The following is a 17,506-nucleotide window of genomic DNA, read 5'->3' on the forward strand; positions in this document are numbered from 1 at the left end:
TACTGTTCTGTAACTATACAGTAACTCCTCACTTAACATTGTAGTTATGTTCCTGAAAAATGCGACTTTAAGCGAAACGATGTTAAGCGAATCCAATTTCCCCAGAAGAATTAATGTAAATGAGGGGGTTAGGTTCCAGGGAAATTTTTTTCACCAGACAAAAGACTATATTATATATATACACACACACACACACACACAGTATAAGTTTTAAACAATTTAATACTGGTACACAGTGATGATGATTGTGAAGCTTGGTTGAGGTGGAGGAGTCAGAGGGTGGGATATTTCCCTTACTGCTAAATGATGAACTAGCAATTGGCTGAGCCTTCAAGGGTTAACTCTCTCACTCTACAAGGCAGCAGGAATGGAGGGAGGGGAAACATCGCAGACAGAGACACACACCATATGTATGAGGGAGAGAGATGCGCATTTCCCCTTTAAGTACACTGCCTTGTTAATTAGATCAGCTTGCTGAGACCGCAGCTGCTGCAAGCTCCCTCCGTCCTGAGCCCTGGTGTGTCCCCCTTGCTCTATGGAAGATGGGGTAAGGGAGTGCAGGGGGGAGGGGGACACTCTGACATTAGCCCCCCTCTTCCTTCCCTCCCTCCCGCACAGCAAGCAGGAGTCTCGGGGAGCAGCTCCAAGGCAGAGGGCAGGAGCAGCACATGGCAGTGGGGGGAGGGACACAGCTGAACTGCAGGCAGCTGCTGCACAGGGAACTTAGGGGAGCACGGAGCTGATAGGGGAAGCTGATAGGGGGGCTGCCGGTCCTCCCTAGTTCCAAGCCCCCACCAGCTAGCTGCAACGGGCGGCTCTTCCTGCAAGCAGTAGACAAAGCAGGCGGCTGCCAAACTATGTGTTAGAAGGGAGCATTACACAACTTTAAACGAGCATGTTCCCTAATTGATCAGCAACGTAACAATGAAACAACATTAACTGGGACGACTTTAAGTGAGGAGTTACTGTACTATGGGACACTGATATTATTGACCTCCATGGCGCTATGACAATTGGTTCCTGCATAGGCTCGATGGCAAAGAATTCTCCAGTGTCTTTCAGAGAGTAAACAGACAGAGATAAACTTCTCAGCCCAGATTTTTAACGGTATTAGCTACATTCAGCGTTGCAACATCTAACTGATTTAGGCACTTGGCAGCCTAAATCCCATTGACTGTCAATGAGATTTTGACTCCTGAGTGCCTAAATCACTTTTGAAAATGAGTCTTAGGTGCTGCAAAGCTGAGCTCAGCTATGCCTAAATACCTTTAAAAATCTGGGCCCTCATCTTTTAAAATGTGCTCAGATACTGCAGTGATGGATGCCGTATAACAGGGATGGGCAGCTGGGGGCCGCATCCAGCTTGCCAGATCATTTTATTTGGCCCGCCAACCACGAGCGTAGCTACAGATGGGCCTGGGTGGGCCATAGACCACCCCGTTAGCACCCAGGCCCACCCAAATCTGAGCCTGAGAGAAGGTGGCTCTGCTAGCGCCAGGAATTAGGGAAGGGGGAAGAGGCGATGGAGGAGAAGTAGCAGCTCTGCAAGTGCCTGGCATGAGGGAAGGGGCAAGAGGCTCTGCCAGTATGGAGCAGAAGATGGCGAAAGGTGGCTCTTCCCACCACCTGGAAGAGGAGAGAACGCTGCTCGCTGACACCTGCTGGAGTAAGAGCAGGAGGCAGCAGCTCCCCAGTTGCAGTGGGCTTGCCCTAGATGGCCCTGCTGGACAGCACCCAGGAATTACCAAACTGGGGCTGCGTGTCCCCAGAGGCAGGGACTAGGGCAGAAGCAGGGTCAGGGAGTGCAGGCTCATCCACCTTCCTGGAGATCGTGGAGTCAAATGTGGGCGGGCAGGTGTGTATGTGATGCAATGTGGCATGATGGTGTCAGTGCAGGATTTGCTACTCTGGTGCATGTTCTCACAGCAGCAGCTGAAAGGTGAAATGCCCTAGGGCATCTTCCTCACCTGCAACACCTTCCACTGCATCCTGGAGCCTCTAAAAGAAAAATGTATGGCTGGCCAAAGAGTTTTAGTGGATTTTGTAGCCTTCTACTAACTTAAAGATGCCCATCCTGCCATATAAGTACTTAGAAAATGTGTGAGATGCTTGTTCATTTATGCTATTTGTGCCACAATCAGCATTTCTTTGCTTTTATAATAAATATTTTACAATAATTTATATAGAATAGACTACACTTAGAGAGGTTACCATTAAAAAGTCAGCATTTGCCAACCCTGCTGAAATACCACATTTATCAGCTATCCTTAGAGCAGAAAGTTATTGTTTCTGTTAGACAATGGTGTTGACTTTTCAATGTCAGTCACCTTCACTATTCAAATACGGAGACCCTAAAATACAAAACACTAAACAAGTGAACAATAGTTCATGGCATAAAGAGATTTCATGACAATTTACTGTCCAAGATCTCTCTCACTCATCATTAGTGATTCTGCCATCTGGGTAAAAGATAAATAAAACCAAAATTGCCTACAAATTAAAATAAAAACCCTCAAACCAAGAAGAGGACACTCATGTCCAGATTCTAGTACCACTCTGTGGCCAGTACATGAGTGGTAGGCTTAGTAGTATGAGCCTACATCAAGTTACTGTACATGGGTTCAGACATGGTGATGCTAATGCTCAACTACTTTAATGTCTCCCTTGTTAATAATTCCAACCTTGTGATCAGTTAGATATCAATGCTCACCTATGTCTCTTCCTAATTCCTAGTAAGAAATTCCCAACTACATAACTGATGCGCTAGTGCATGATGGGATGAACATGATAAGTTCATAATGTCACCCTGTTACATGTGTGATGTAGTAATGAGTGGGTATGGTAGTAATAATCTTTAAGAAAATATAAGAAAACAATGCCATGGAAAACCAAAAGGAGGACATAATTAGTTCAAATACACAATCAATAGCCATCAAGTGACTCAGATCCCTGGCTCTCAGAAAGCTGGGAGTTCAACTCTCTTTCCCCCAAAATCTTGTCTCTGTCTGCTTTGCCATCACCAATCTCTGCAATTTGTGTTTACCCTTTCATAGGACCTTTGCAAACATGATCTCCTGATAGTTGAGCCCTGAAGAGAGACCATCAATTGGAGTCTTAAGGTGGTCACATTTTATGAGTCCTGCAGCCTGCAACTCCCTCTCTTTCTGTTCCATTTATCTTGTTTTGTCCTTTTTCTCTGTCCTGAGGAAGTGGCCCCAGATAATCTGGGTGAAAATAGTTTTTGGAGTTATGACACATGTGTAGGGTAAGGACAGGACAAGATTTGAAGAGTAAAAATCCTTAAATATCCTTTTGTAAATTAACAGAAACAGATGTTTTGCTCTAAATATTATTTCATTCCATTAATCACAAGGGTCCTACATTTTAATGCCTCTGCCCTAAGGGGTCCCAGATTTCCTAAATCAGTTTGAAGGCTTTTGTTTTAAAGGTTAATTTGAAATCTCCACTGCTGTTTAGAGATCTTCTTGTAATTTAGCAAGAGTGCCTAAAGCAATAAGTCATTTTTGAAGTCAGCAAAAAAGAAATTATTTGAACTTTCTCAGGGGATACTCTCATGGGATGAGAAATAAAAACTAGATTAAGTTTTAGTGTTCTCCATTAAATAGAAGCTATTCACTCCTGGGATGAGATATCTAATAGAGTACCATCAATATTTTTACATAAAGTCTTCTTCAGATTCTTTCCCTTCATTCTGACATACAGTGCTATACAGATTTGATATAAGGGTTGAAGAAATGTAGGTCATCTCCTTAAAAAGAACAGCATGTATTTCAAAGTTTGGATGATTTAGTATTGATACATAAAAACAACAAGGAGTCCGGTGGCACCTTAAAGTATTGATACATAAATCAGTGAATCTGAAATGTGACTTCGGTGTGAATCTTACAAAGGGGGAAAAAGACAAAAATACTAAACCACAGAAAGAACGATAAGTAACTTCCTTCCAAGGAAAAAACAAACAAACAGATCATAAACAGGGAAGGATTATTTTCCTGGCCCATTGCTCTGACTGTCCCTCCATGAATCCCTCCACTAGCTTTCCATTTTCTATTACATCTTGTCCCCAACCTTCAAGGTTTATGTCCTCACTCACACAACTCCACTCCTCCCTACTTATCTGTGTGCAATTTTTGATTGCACTTCCTAGCCCTCCTTCATTCTGAGAACAATGCTAGCTTTGAAAAGCCATTTCTAAACTACTCCCACTCTGCTCCTTATCCATGAAACACCCACAAGAAGTTAAACTGTGAAGCCACTTGGGTCTCTCCTCTGCAGGGCCCAGCTCCACTGTCATGCTAACAAAACAAAACAAAAAATCAGCTAACCAAATAATGGCTCAGCCAGCAGTCTGGAATAATTGATTTAATTTATTTATGTTTAAAAACACTTCGGGTTATTTTGAACCACAAGTTTGTCAAACAGACAAACTGCTATCTTGTCATCATTAGCTTTGTTCTTCCATTCCCCTTCCGTTTGTCACACACACGTGTGTTTTGTTTCAAAGGTGGTCAAAAAATTTCAAATAAAAAGGATTTTCTTCAACAAATGACTTAAAAAATGTCATGAGAATTAGTCAACGTGGTTGAAATTTTTTATTTTATTTTGCTACACAAAATTCATGTCTTTTTAAAAAAATATATTAAACTTTTTTTTAAAAATGTTTTCAAACTTTTCCATTGATTGAAACTAGGTTTTCAGTAAAAGAAAAAATCTAATAACATTTTCAACATTTTATAATTCACAAAAATATTGAAAATACCAAACATTTTAACACTTCATAGCAAAAATAACTAAAATTTTTCACAAAATAGGTTTATTTTTTTAAGCTAGCTCCGTAAATTACACTGTCTGATATTGGGAGTAGGGATCATGTTTGCACAGCACCTCTCACTACAGGACCCTAATCCTGCTTGGGGGCCTCTACGTGCATACCAATGCAAATAAATAACAGTTGGATATTTAAAGTCATGTAGCACAAATCCCAGCCTCTATTCTTGTAAATACCTACAAGTGATTTTGCTTGTTCATTTCAAAGAAAAAGGCAGTGATTCATACTTACAGTAGCTACACATTTTACCCAGACGTACACCTTAGTGTAGGAGCACAAAGCTATACATAATAGGGTGCACTTGCAAGGAGCCTTAAACAAGTTTGTTGGGATTTGATTGCACAGCCGATGGCCTATGCATTGTACTGCTGAGTTCAAGACAGGCTGAGTGCTTTGTGGCACAGACATTTTTAATATGGGCTGTTAGAGCAGAGGACCAAAGGATTGGATAGCTTCAAGATATATTGCACTGAAGCACGGGCTGGGCACATGTCATACTATGCAGTTGCCGACGGGGTATCAGCACATAGTACCGTTCTACTATGACATGTGAGATGTATATATGTAGGTACATTATTCTGTAGTGTATGGCGTTATCGGCATATTACTTCTCTCCTGTGGTAAAACCCATGAGAGGAACCTCTGGGAGAGAAAAACTACACAATGATCCCCTTGCAGCTTTCCATTTCATACGGTTCTGTAAGGAAATGGGGCTGGATCCCTGGGAAGTCTCAGCTCCATCCATTGGGTCTGGAGAAAGGGGTAGGGGAGAAAGAAAGAAATATACCATAGAGGGGGGGCAGACAATACTTTAGATTGTAAGCTCCACCAGGCAGAGTTTTTCTGTCCTGTGTTTGCACTGTGCCTAGCACAACGGGGTTCTCGACTATGACTGGAGTTCCTAGGCAATACAAATGCAGTGTAAATAAATGATAAGCCAGAGTGGGAGAGAGATCCACATGTGGATCTTGGAAGGATCCCACCATTAGTCAAAAGAGCATGACTCCTAACCCAGTATGGTTATGAATGTGCATTATAGCGTACCTTAGTGGCAGCACACAAACCAGAATGTGGGGTCCTGTACAGATAAGTATACCTTGGGGGCACTTGACTGAAAGCTGTCATTAGGAAAGGGGTGGGTGTGATATGGAACACAGCTGAAAGGATGTTGGTTTGCTTACAAAGCAGTATTTTAATGATTGAATTAAAATACTCAGTATTTAATGGGAGTGGGTTATTATAAGTGCAAGAACATCTTTCAAAATGTTCAACGGTATTTATTTTTCAAAATTTACCTGTGTGACTTAATGTGAGCTGATGACTTCCCCCACCCTGCTCTAAACTCATCCCTTTCCTGGGATTTGGCTTTTTAAACAAAACATTTCTTTTGAATAAAGTTCAAATTAAATTCTCTCTCCAGATTTGTGTTTCCTCCTCACACTGCTTAGCGCACAATCTAGATCCTCCCTCCCTCACACCCCAGAATGTTTGGTCAGGGCAGCAGTCTCAGAAGCCTGTTTGCTCCTCTTTCATTCCCTTCATGCTCCATATTACTGGACAGGGCTGGCTTTGGTCCCAGTCTCCAGGGCAGAACATTAACCACTTCCTCCCCTGGTTTACTCTGGGGTTTTATGACCTTGTGAGATCCCGAAGTTGGTAGCAGCCTGCAGCATACCTGCATAAAAGTCAGTACAGTAGAACCTCAGAGTTACGAACACTAGAGTTACAAACTGACCAGTCAACCACACACCTTATTTGGAACTGGAAGTACGCAATCAGGCAACGGCAGAGAGACCCAAAAAAAAAAAAAAAAAAAAAAATAAAACAAAAAAGTGTTAAAAAAAAAATACAAAAAAAAAAAAGGGAAAGTTAAAAAAAAAAAAGATTTGACAAAGAAAGGAAACTGTTTCTGTGTTTGTCTTATTAAGATAGCTAAAAGCAACATTTTTCTTCTGCATAGTAACATTTCAAAGCTGTATTAAGTCAATATTCAGTTGTAAACTTTTGAAAGAACAACCATAATATTTTGTTCAGAGTTACGAACAGCCTCCATTCCCAAGGTGTCTGAAACTCTGAGGTTCTACCAGAGGTCCTGGAATTACAGGTGCGGGGGATTCTGCCACACCCCCTGGCTTCCATTATATACAGGGTTTACAGTTTGGTTCAATGGCTCTCAGCACCCCCACTATACAATTTTTTCCAGCACCCTAGGGTTCTACTGTATTTAGAAAGAGAAGGCAACACATAAGGAAGCTTTTATCCTTTTCAAAGTTAAGTATAAAAAATTAAAACATGGCTCTGGACAGAGAAAAGTAGCTTCAAGAAAACCTCAATAACTACTTGCAGTATCCAATGCGCAGTATTATGAGGGCTTATATCCTCTGTAGACTTCAGCCACTGCAGAGTGACAATTACACACACTTGTGCAGATATGGCATTCCATCCAGTAGAGACCCATGACATACAACATAGGGGAGGGTCACAGGAGACACACACACACTTAGCACATCATTATATAGGTAACAATAAAAGTAACAGCAATCTTTATGTAGACTCTAGAGCAGGGATCAGCAACCTTTGGAACGCAGCCCGCCGGGCCGGTTTCTTTACCTGCCGCATTCGCAGGTTCGGCCGATCGTGGCTCCTACTGGCCGCGATTTGCTGTCCCAGGCCAACGGGGACTGCGGGAAGCGGTGTGGCCGAGGGATGTGCTGGCCGCTGCTTCCCACAGCTCCCATTGGCCTGGAGTGGCGAACCGCAGCCAGTGGGAGCCGCGATCGGCCGAACCTGTGGACGCTGTAGGTAAATAAACCAGCCCGGCCCGCCAGGGTGCTTACCCTGGCGGGCCGCGGGCCAAAGGTTGCTGCATCCTGCTCTAGAGCTTTGCTATTTTCCCCAAGCCAGGTCAACTTTAAACATAGTCAGAAACCTAGAGCTGAATGAGCCAGTTGTTACAACTTTAGGATGGTCCTAAAATTGGTAAGTGATGAGATTATTCTTTATTTGTGTTGTTGTAGTAGTGGCTATAGGATCTGATCCAGAATGGCTGCAAGGCTATCTATACGGATATATCAATGAGAAGCTACGCGATCTAAAGAGGTATAGATTATAAAATGAGACACAGTGTGTAGATACTACAAGCTGATGGGGCAAACTACAAGGTAACAATGAGATGACAAATGCTAAATTCTGCTGGGCTGCTGTGCCCTCTACCATACACTTCAAAAATGAATTAAATACCAGAACTGAGGTTACTGATGTAAGCAGAGTCAGGATGAGCTCTACCCTGACATCTGGTGGTGAATTATGGCGAGTGTGGAAAAGAACTCCAGGGGCTGATCTTGTTTGCATAGGCACACCCACTCGCCTGGCATGAAACACAACAACTGAAAATGGTTACTTTGGCTGGTGTGGGATCCCCAGTTTCTCTATTATTGGGGCGGGAAGAATAAAGTTTTGTTACCCTGATTCTGTGAATCAAGGCCAGTGGAACTGTTGTATGACAGAAGGACTGAGTGAGTCCCTCACCATTACCTAAGTAGCACTTGCTTGACAAGGGGCATGGGTTACAAAACCCAGTGAATTGAGAGGGGATGGGGACAGGTATTTGTACCTGATGGTATGGGCCCCCTCTGAGGGTTTGAAACACCGATTGCACCGCCTCCTCTCTCCACTGTTGAATGTCAGAGCTAACTTTGATTCCCTTAGGAGTCTAGTTACAGGCTGCTGAGCTGAATTCACTTTGGGCCAATGGTGCACCAGCACTGGGGCTCCCCTACTACTATGAGCTGAAATCGCTAAGAGCTGAAATCACAAAAGAGCTGATGTTATTAAGAGCTGAGATCACTGAGTGCTGTGTTAACTATTGGGGGAGCCTGAAGCTATATTGCTCAGCAGCTGGCGGAGCAATTTGTGGGGACGACCGGAGGAGCAGCGAGCGGCGTGGAGCCTTGCGGGGCCGGTTGGAGTGGCCCAAGGAACGGCGAGCGGAGCTGTTTGCGGGGACGGCTGGAACGGCTCACAGGTCGGTGAGCGGAGTGGAGCGGAGCAGCTTGTACAGCGGAGCAATTCGTGGGATGGCAGGAAAGTGGACTGGCTCGTGGTAAAGGCTGCGGCGGAACCCCCACGGAGAAACAGACGGCTGGCCAGCCTCGGATCACGTAAGGTGCCCCTTAACACCCTGCGTGCCCCCTCCCCTTTTACTCTGGGACTGCACTGACCAGGGACAGAGACTTTGGGGGTTGTTGGACTTTTGGGACTTTGGGTGGTTGCTGGACCCAAGAGACTTTGGGGGTGTCGGACTTTGGGGACTCTGGGTGATTTTTGGGTTGCTGGATTCAAGAACCAAAGGGAAAAGGACACAGCCCAATTTGCTGGGGTGGGTTTTGCTCATGGTTTGTGTTGTGAATCCTGTTTGTGGTGTTTTTTCCAATTTTATGCTGATGTCGTTTACCTCATGTTATTAAACATTTTCTGCTACACTCAGACTCCGTGCTTGCGAGAGGGGAAGTATTGCCTCTTAGAGGTACCCAGGGGGGGTGGTATGTAATTGTCCCAGGTCACTGGGTGGGGGCTCGAGCCGGTTTTGCATTGTGTTATTGAAACTGAACCCCTAGATACAGAACCCGGCCCTTGTTGCTGCCAACTAGATGGGCAGAAGGGTTACACTATGTTTAATCAAGCAGTCATCCAACAATGGATGATGACATGAAGAGACTGCTAAACTGTGGTTTCCCCCAAGAGAGGGGCGGGCAAACTTTTTGGCCTGAGGGCCGCATCGGGTTTCAGAAATTTGTATGGAGGGCCGGTTAGGGGAGGCTGTGCCTCCTCAAACTGCCAGGCATGGCCCAGCCGCTGCCCCCATCTGACCCCCCTGCTTCTCATCTCCTGACGGGCCCCCGGGACCCCTGCCCCATCCACCCACCCTGCTGTCTGTTCCCTGACCGCCCCCGGACTTCCCGCCTCTAATTGCCCCCCATCGCCCCATACAACCCCCCCCTCTCCTTCCTGACTGCCCCCCTGACCCCTGACCCATCCAACCACCCCTTCTCCCTGTCCCATGACTGCCCCTGGAACTCCCGCCCCCAGTCAACCCCCCTGTTCCCCACCCTCTGACCGCCCCCACCCCTATCCACACCCCGGCCCCTGACCACCTCCCCTGTCCTCTATCCAACCCCCTCCACCATTCCCTGCCTCCTTACCGCTCTGCCTGGAGCACCGGTGGCTCGCGGCGTGGCTGCTCCAGGAGAGGCAGCCGCGCCGCCCGGCTGGAGCCAGCCACGCACCACGCAGCACAGAGCACCGGGTGAGGCCGGGCTCTGCAGCTGCGCTACCCCAGGAGCTCGCAGCCCCGCTGCCCAGAGCATTGCGCCCACAGCACAGTGAGCTGAGGCTGCGGGGGAAGGGGAACAGCGGGGGAGGCCGGGGGCTAGCCTCCCGGGCCAGGAGCTCAGGGGCAGGCAGAACGTTCCCACGGGCCAGATGTGGCTTGCGGGCTGTAGTTTGCCCACCTCTGCCCCAAGAGCTCACTTTCCAGCTGCTAAATCACGTTTAAAACCACTGAAAATACACAAATGCTTTCCTCATATTACTTTTCCTTTTAAGCAATTGCTGTACTTGTCACAGGGATGTTATGTAGCACAAATGTGAAAGGAAAAGATCAGCAGATTCACGGATAAGAGGGCAGACAAGTCAATTGTCTATTAAGATGTAGCCCACACTACGAAACATTTTGAAAACACTTGCCATACTGTATTCGAATTCATCTGAAATTAACTTGCTACAAATTTCAAAAATCCCTTCGACTCAGAACAAAAACATTTTAAATAGGGGGATATTTTTAAACTTTAAACGTTTTGCCTGGGTTCGGGAGGAGGAAAATCAAAGTGACATTCTGCTCCCTGATAAGAAAAGGCAGCTCCCAATACGAATTGGAAGTTGTGGAATTAGGAGGTTCTCTACTGCCTGCCCTGCTTCCCCTTACTTTTGCTTTTGGAAATTGGAGACATCTAATACCAGTGGGCAAGGTAGAGAACGTAATCCTCATATTGCCTCCACAAATACATAAGCGTCCAGGCTTTCCAATGTCAGCACTTTTTGTACAGAAAGCACAGGGTTTTGTCAGGAGAACTGTGGTGTTCGCTTTGCTCTGATTTGCAATGAATGGCATTATTATCTCCCTTGTCCCTTGTCCTCTTTCTCAAGGGCCAATATAGCTAAGGCTGCAAATGTCCTGTTATTTTCATACCAGGTTTTCTATTTTATATGATGTCAATTTAACATTTTCCTCATCCAAAGGGAAATAAGATAGAAGCATAGTACATAAAACGGTCATAACCAAAAGAGTTTGATTGTGTTATTGGAAACTGTGATTACGTATCACCACCATACATATTTTATATTTTACACACACACACACACACACACACACACACACACACACACACACACGCACACAGAGTGAGAGAGAGAAAACTACATTAAAAGAACATTATTAAGGGTGCTAAATCAAGAATTACAGTCGCCTGTGCAACCTTAATTTGGCTTCCTGGTGCGTATGTATTATGATACAGTCTTTAATTACATGAGGACTTTTGCCTCATTCAGTGCACAGAATGGACGGTGCTCCCTGACTGAGCTGCTATTCGATATTTTATTTTATCCTCATTGTTCTATGTGTGGTCCCATGCCTTATTTACTGCACACTATTCAAACCCTGTTCTGAAGACATAATTATTAATTTATTCTTGGGCTTTTCTATGGTGCTCATCACTAGAGTATCTGAACACTTCACAGATGTTCATGAATTTATTTTCACAACATGCCTGTGTGATGAAAGCTATTATCCCCATTTTACAGATGGGGAACTGAGGCATAAAGAGATTAAGGTTAGAAGTATCCACTAATTTTGGGACACCTGAGACCTGATTTTTCGGAGTACTTGGCATTACGTATACTGTCAAAGCACAATTCCCATTGACTTCAATTGCAGCTGTGAGCGCTCAGCACTTCTGCAGATCAGACTACAATATCTCAAGTTGGGCACCCAGAAAATGAGGAACACACAATTAATAACACCTGTGAAAAGTTTGGTTGAGTGACTTCCACCACCACCACCACCACCACCCCATACACACACCCAAATCAAGAGATTAGGTTTAAAAACATGAGATATTTTAAAAATATTAAATTAAGAGTTCTTTTTATTTGCTTTCTGATTTCTGAGTCTTTAGGGTTCATTTTTCTCCACAACCATGAGGACTACACACTTACATTTTTAATGAACATCAGAGATTCACATGACTGCAGGATCTGGGGCTTTAAGAAAAGCAACATATTTTGTGAGATCCATGATTCGCCATGATGGGCCAGTGAGCAGGACTGCTACATGTCCAGTTACCTCCTGGAGCTACTATTCCAGCAGCTGCAATCCCTCTGGTTCACTTACATGGGCTTTAGGGGCCAAGAAATCGGTGGACACATGAACCCAGTAGGTCCTCCCCTGCCTTGTGCCTGGCCTATTCTAATCATGGCCTGTGTGCTAGCACTATACAGGGATGGGGCAGAAACCCTTTGTACTGCATATAGGGGATGCAAATGTACCCCTGCTCTGCTCAGTCACATCACCTCTGGTGCATAAAGCCAGCAACATGGGTAGAGTTCATCCTTAAGAGTTTAGAATTAAGCCCACAGCATGGACCGTCTGTAAGACCAGTATAATGCAAGAGAACTTTAGTTAGTATCCATTTCGATTTTAACAGCTATAGCATTTTACAATGACCTGGCTGGTTTCCAGAGAACACATCCTGGGAGACCATCCAAACAGGAATGGTAAATAGAGCAGTGAATTGACATTTCCATGTCAGTGGGAGGAGGACAAGCGAAATTTCAAGTTGGCAGAGTTGCTAGGGTGATAAAAGAACATTTAATAATAACCAACTATAAAACCCAAATTAGGGATTTGAAAGCCAAACTGGAGTCAAATTGACAAATACCTAGATAGCAGTGTAAGCGTAAATCATTGTGGAATCATAGAAATAAATGTAATAACCTCGTGACCCCCAGTTTGAGAACCCCTGCTTTAAATCATGACTGGATGTCTTTCTAAACGATATGGTATAGCTCAGACAGATGTTATGGGCTTACTGCAGGAATCATTTGGTGAAAATTCTATGGCCTGTGTTATCCAGACTAGATGATCATAAAGGTCCCTGTTGGCCTGAAAAACCTATGAATCCATGACTCCTGTAGTCCTAGCAAGATAAGTGAGAATGCAATGGGAATGAGGAGATAGGGGCAGAACTGCAGATTTGAGGGTCACATGAGGTGTGTGACACTTGGCAATTCTACGTTTCCTTCCTACTGGGGTGAGTAAAAAAAGCCGTCCGAATGGCAGAAGTGGAGATGAAGAACAGCACCCTGATTCATTTATGCCAAAAAGCCATCCCAGGTCACAAATTGCTAACTATAGCAAGCTTTCAATATCACTTTATACCTTCTCCTTCCCTCATTATAACCCAGCTTCCACTGAGAGAGCAATACATTGTAGTAATAGGAATTTGGCGTTTGATTACATTTCTTCTGCTGTTGGGGGAACTAGTGGGCTAAAGAACTAATGCTTTTGTATTTGTCCAAAATACATTTTTATCTATTCAAATAGATGATTAGGATATTTGAATAGTACAAAGCATTAAAATGGGGAAAACAAGAAAAGTCGACAAACTGATAAAGACTCAATTACTTTATTACTTTGCATTCACAAAAAAACACCACCAATTTTAATTCCACATTTTAAAAAAAGATAAAATTCCAATAAATATTCATATGTTTCATATTTTTAGACAAAGACTGATGAAAAGTGCCCAGAGAGACAAGCATCAGCTCTTTGCTTAGAACTCCTTTCTACAATTTAGAAAACTAAATTTACCTTTTCCAGCATTTATTTGCTTATTAATAGCCTTCAGGAAATAATAGTTAGCTTCATTTTTATAGGACAGCTTCTTTCTTGCTTGCTTATTTTATTTAATGTCTGTGGGAAGGATAATTTGGGGCAAGGAGAAAATTGGGTCCTCTTATTATTTTATTATACTTATTATTTCTATTATAGTTGTGCTTAGAGGCCCCAATAGAGGATCAGGCCTCCATTGTGCTAGGCACTATACACAAATATAATAAGGAGTCAATGCTCCAAAGAGCTGCTCCTCATATAATAAAACAACCTGTGGACTAAATAAATTTATGAGTTTGGGGGGAGACAAAGTAAAGAGTGGATCCTGATCAGTTTAACAAGACTTACAGTGTGATTTAAGGATATTTACTCTGTATATTTTGACATATGATGTTGACAATTTGTGTTTTAACAGTTATAAAGTTTTAACTTTTTGAATCTCAACGTCAATTGTCATTAAATAAGTGTCTGAGCCACCCGACAGTCTCCCACTACTCTGAAAATTTAGATTAAAAAAAAACGCTTAAAACTCATTTTTCACAAATGTGAACATTTAAAAATTGATACAAATTTTAAAAATGCTTAAATAAACATTGATATTACACACCAAAATTATAAAAAAAATCAAAATGAAATTCTGCCAAGCCTAATTATTTCCTAAGCTTTTTTCAGTAGAATGGTGTCTTAGGCCTGGTCTACACTTGGGGGGGAGGAGGGGGTCTATCTAAGATACGCAACTTCAGCTACGACTTAGATCGACTTAGAATCAGTTACTTCGCGTCCTCGCAGTGCGAGATCAACGGCCGATGCTCCCCCGTCGACTCCGCTTCCGCCTCTCGCTGTGGTGGAGTTCTGGAGTTGACGGTAGAGCGATCGGTGATCGATTTATCACATCTAGACGCGATAAATCAATCCCCGATAGATCGATCACTACCCGCCGATCCGGCGGGTAGTGTAGACGTACCCTTAGATTTTTCTGTTTTTCATGCCTCTACTCCAGGAGCCAGATTTTCAGAAGCATATGGAGGTGCAAATCCTACAAGCAGGAGATGCATGCACACTCAATTTTTGAAGGGTGACATGCAGAGCAGGTTTGAATGGAAAGATGGACATATACAAACAAGCAGGGCAGAGAGCATGGTCTCAAGAATCCGCAAAGACTACTTCTTTCAGAACCAAAAGAGCTACACTGAGCCAAGGTGGCAGGCATGGCTTGGGAAGGCCCACGTGGAGAAGGGCTCCGAGCAATCTTCCAATGGATGCTGGGTGAAGCTGCTCAGGTCCAAATTAGGCAGAAACAGAGGGGACAGGCCCCTCAATTTTAACTTTTAAAATGTTTAATATTTTACTCTTTTAGTTGTTGGGTGCTCGTGTCTGCATTACATGCTCGGGCCCAAGAGAGAGCTGGAATGGGAACTGCAGCATCAGGACAGACACATAATAGGATTTAATGTTTTTCTTCCCTCTTTTGCGCCTTTGTCTGGGATCCAGACATTGACTGATGCTTGGCCAGGCGTCTCTCTCCAGTTCAGCTATTTCCCTCCATCTCTCTTAGGCTACACATGGCAGCGGTTCCCCAGGGGCCTTCTTAGGTCTTTGGTGGGAACAAGACTGTAAGGAACGAGCCCCGCAGTACCACAGAAGAGTATCTTGGGCTGAAATCCTGGCGCCAATAAAGTCAATTGGAGTTTTGTCAATGACTTTAATAAAGCCAGAATTTCACCCTCGGAGGGAAGAGAGTGGCTCATCAAAGTGCACTTATCTCTTTGGGTTTTTACTTCAAATGCAGCTATTCTTCTGCTCTACCATGTATGTCTCTGTTTATTCTCCCATCAGCACCATAGTGAGAAATGCAGGTAAGTGATCCAAGTAATTTAAAATGAATCTAAGCTGTGACTTCAGTGTAGTCTCTGTATGTCTGGATGGTATTTTTTGATTTAGTGTTTTCCTGAAATTAATATTAATGTATGTGGAGGAAGGGAGTGAGATTCTACAGATGATTAGAGGTGAAGAAAATCAAAACTGTGGATATGAACTCTGGGGAAGTCTGGATTCAGAATCAGTTTCAAACTCTGCAGCTCTGTCCCACCTTTATAGATAGATACCTCAACTTCTAATTAAACTATGATTTCGGGTCCAAATCCTGAAGTAATGAAGTAAAATTCCCATTGAAATCAATTAAAAGTTTTGTCAGATCTTGGCAAAAATATTAATCCCTTTTTGTGATTAGCATGGTAGAATTGCTCAACTGTTGCTAATTCAAAATTGCATTGATGATCTATCACAGTATTAATATAAAACTATTTAGGTCACATGATTCTGTGTGAGCCAACTAGATTCCGTTTGGAAATATAGGTGGTTTGTGAAGAAAGAGGGGGAGCAACAGAGCTGAGGGGGCTCTGGTGAGGCTCTACCTACCACTCACCTTAAGAACGCTGAATCACTAAATTGGATTAAGTTATGCCACCTCCCCCGGCAGGACCAAGTAAGCAGCTCCCTTGGGACTGGAGGCAGACCCACAAAGAAACCCTGCTACTCACCAATCCAAACAGTCAGTGTTACCAAGGGACTGCTACCTGTGGGTCACTGTCACTGCCATGTAAGGAGGGAGTTAGATGGACTGTTGCCAAAGTTACTGGAGGTGCAGGTAGTTTTTTGTTCTTCATGTGTATATATATATATATACAGGTCTGTCGCATCTTACGCTGGGGTTACGTTCCGCAGTCAGCGCGTAAAGCGAAAATCGCGTATAGTCAAAATTACATTGAGTGTAATGGCGGGCGGAATGACCCGCACTACAGGTACAGTATTAAAATTGTTATTTTTCTCTTTTTTTTTGTTTTTGCTGACCACGTAAAGCTGAAATCGCACATGTTAAATGCGACAGATGTGTGTGTGTGTGTGTGTGTGTGTGTGTGTGTGTGTGTGTGTGTGTGTATATAGAGAGAGCGCTGCTGTCTTTTCCCAAGGTCATGACTGTGTTCCCTTATCCCTAATAAAGACTTCCTTGTTTGTACACATTCTCAGAGTACTTGCAAGTAGGAAGCTTTAGGGCACTCAGGGAGGATACATTTAGTTTCCCAGTTTTCTGGGAGGGGTTGCGATACAGTTTAGTTATTTGTCGCAAGGGACCCGATATAGACTGAACGGGGCCTTTACACAGCTTGCTCTATTTACTTCTTGAATCTAGCACAAATAATGAAATTCCACAAAGAGGGGTATTTGTTAACACATAAAATGGCTCCTATTCAATCCACACATCATCATAATGACAGTCAGGGTCTCGTGTATAATGTGATAATGGTTCGGTAGACACCCAGTACAGATTACAGATATCTATCATACTTGTTTGTTTAGATTTTACCATTTAAGCACAAATGACTTAAAACTATCTGTCCATACAGTTGTAGGGTATGTAACCCCATGTTCTGATCACGGTTACCCTATCTTTGTTCCTTCTTTACCGGTTTGTGAAAGCTATTCACTGTGTCTCATCTTATACTGTAATGTCATTAGGGCAGAGACAGTCTCTTGATATGATTTTTAAAGCACCCAGTACAACAGGGCATCAGTATGCTACTATAAACAAAAAGCAACACGCAGCTACTCAAACAGTCACAAGCATTTACCATTTTGCACATTGCTGCACAAATCTCCGTGTGTGCCTTATAAATCCCACAAAAAGGTCTCTCCCAGCCCCAACCCCTTAT

At 43.6% G+C, this 17,506-nt stretch overlaps 1 protein-coding gene across 1 annotated transcript in view; it reads right to left on the minus strand.

The window, feature by feature from the left end:
- Window positions 1-17,506, minus strand: part of CPNE4 (copine 4) — a 335,404-nt gene that overhangs the window by 206,450 nt on the left and 111,448 nt on the right. The gene's annotated exons all lie outside the window — the stretch shown is intronic.

Source organism: Terrapene carolina, unplaced genomic scaffold (genome assembly GCF_002925995.2).
Source record: "Terrapene carolina triunguis isolate 2854851 unplaced genomic scaffold, T_m_triunguis-2.0 Scaffold428, whole genome shotgun sequence".
Taxonomy (NCBI): Eukaryota; Metazoa; Chordata; order Testudines; family Emydidae; genus Terrapene; species Terrapene triunguis.